Here is a 2,789-nt window from a genome sequence, read left to right on the forward strand (position 1 = left end):
AAACACAGCAGGCTGCACTGCAACCAGGGAGAGTAGAGGGTTGGATTTTGGTCATTTGGACACAATAAGTAGCTCTTGCTTACAGACATTAACACAGTTTAGAGATGAACAGCCATCCTTTCCCACTGGGGCTGAACAGAGGTCTCCAGCTGGACCCTCTGATGCACCCCCAGGCTCTGCTCCAGCTTTACCTGGGCAACAGCCAGGTGTTGTTCTCCACACCTCCCATACACCTGCATCTGCTCTCAAAGCTCCAGCCAGCTGTGGGTGATAAATTTTGATGGATGATAAATAAATAGGTTATGTAGATAATAGACAATGCATGGCATTTTCTATTGAAATAATAGAATCCCAGAACGCTTGGATGGTTTGGGTTGGAAGGGACCTTAAAGCTCATCCTGTTCCACCCCCTGCCATGGGCAGGGACACCTTCCACTAGCCCAGGGTGCTCCAAGCCCTGTCCAACCTGGCCTCAAACACTTTCAGGGATCCAGGGGCAGCCACAGCTTCTCTGGGCAACCTGTGCAACACTCTCAGTGAAATTTAACCTGCTGGAAAACACACACAGGGAAGAACTCACTTTGCATTTGGAAAGCTGCATTTTAAATTTTTTAACTCAAAACTGCAAGTGACAGAGAATCCAAATAGGGAGAATTTGTAGGATTTACTGTATTAATTATTAAAAAGGAAAGAAAAAGACATTGCTCATGAAAAGCACATTCTTGTCGATCAAAGCTGGGAAACAGAGAGTACTTTTATACAGTCATCTGCCAGCCTTTGATATGCTCAGTGGAAACCTTGTCAGGTATTTGGAGTGGGGAGTGTGGAGCTGTCTGGCTTTGACGACGCTCCCTGTTCCGAGGACGAGCCGAAGGCAGCGAGGGGGATGAACTCAGCCAAGGGGCTCCTGTGCTGCCTCAGCGAGGGGCTTTAGAAAAAAAAAAAAAAAACAAAACAGAAAACTAGAACCTGAACAAAACCGTTCCCTCGGTGGAGGAGCAAAGTTGCAGCGGCGCCGTGGGCCGGGTGAGAGGCTCCGGCAGAGCCGGCTCTGAACGCACCGCTCGCTGAGCCCTCCCCGAGCCCTCCCTGAGCCCTCAGCTGGCGCTGACGCCGCTGCTCCGGCTGAAAGCAGCACCTGCCAAGGCCGAGAGCCCATTCTTCAGTAACAGCTCAGCTGGTTCAGAAGGGGAGCTCGGAGGCAGATGAACAATTTATGCAGAGTGGGATCCATGACAAAGTAGCAGCTCCTTTGGTGAATACAAGCATCTTTGTACAAGTGCCCAGATGGTTCGGGAGCGGGGCCGTGGCTGTGAAAAGCGCCGTTGTTGTTCCGGGCTCACATCACGCCTCCGACAACGTGCCGGGCACAGCCCCTGCTCTGGGAGCTGCAGGCTTCAGCCTCTGGACACACATCCCACACAGGCCGAGTCCCTGGCTTTGCTGATGTTTTTTCCTGCAGGATGATGTCCCCTCCAGGCCGTGTTCCCACACGATTTGGACATTTGGATTAATTGGTTGGTCCCTCCACAGGACACGTCCAGCCTGACAGACAGCCTGGCTGGGGTGGGGGGACAGGCTGGGAGACACTCAGCTCTTATCACCCATCACGGGACAACCCCAGAACTGCAGGATCCCAAAGGATCCCAGTCCCACACACCAAGGTGTGGGCTCTCTACATCAGGGCCTGTGGGTCAGGGATATGAGAGCCTGGAGAGCACTGGCCTTGGAGCAGTTCTCCTTCCCAGGGGAGCTGGAAAGAGGTGCAGAGAAAGATGTTGCCCTGCTGCCAGGAGAGGCCTGGAAGGGCTGTGGGAAGAGAGCCTGCGCTACTTCGGGAAAGGCAAGGAAGACAGCTTTGTAAACCACCTTTCCAGCTGGGAAGGCAGGGAATGAGGAAGGCTGGAGCAGAGAGAGTACAGGGAGCAGTTGGACAGCTGGATTCCATGGAGCCTGGTGCTCCTGGGGGGAGGATGGGAGCAGCACTACAGCCTTGAAATGCAGCTAGATGGGATGAGGGTGAGTCTCCAGGCAAAGAGGAGCTGAGCCAGGTGATCTGCTGCAGTGGGAACAGGGCCTGTGCTGTGGTGGGATGGACTGGGGGCAGCTTAAAATGTGGCCTGCTTGATTTGGGTATTTGCCAGAGTGTGTGGAGCCAGGGTGGTGATGGAAGCAGCATTGAACTCCTTAGTGGGGCCTCGGGGGTGGCTGTGGGCAGTGTGACACCCAAGCAGGGAATGGGCAGGGCCAGAGGCAGAGACCTGCAGCAGAGCTGGCCAGATTCCCATCCCCCCTGGTCACTGCTGATGCTGCCACCAGTTATTTCACTTCCCCAGAGCAGCACCAGCTGTATCCGATAACACTGATGGCTCTTAGAGTCCATTTTGTCCAAGAACCAGGGATTTAAAAGTTTCCTTCCATAGCAAATGAACGTGAAGGGAGAAGCTCATGCCCTGGAGGTTGCCTTGGCACTTGGGCTGGTGCTCAGCTCTGCTCTCAGGGCCGCAGCAGCTGCTGCCCCTCCACGGCAGCACCAGCCTAGTGATGGGGTTGGGCTCCAGCGAGAGAGCTGGGCACAGCTTGGTGCTTTGGCAGTGACCTGCGGGCCTGATGAGTTGTGCCTGGTCACCGCTGTCCTAGGAGTCACAGAGTCCCTGGTGCAGCCCCTCACCTCTCTGACCTGGGGGTCTGGGGAGCCAATACTCCCGGCCACGTGTCCGACCTGCTCGACATCGCTCACAAGGCTCAGTGTCACCACGGTGCATAAGCTGGGGGGTGCTCCCACAAAC

This window comes from Neopelma chrysocephalum, unplaced genomic scaffold (assembly GCF_003984885.1).
Source record: "Neopelma chrysocephalum unplaced genomic scaffold, ASM398488v2 Primary Assembly neopelma1_75, whole genome shotgun sequence".
Taxonomy (NCBI): Eukaryota; Metazoa; Chordata; class Aves; order Passeriformes; family Pipridae; genus Neopelma; species Neopelma chrysocephalum.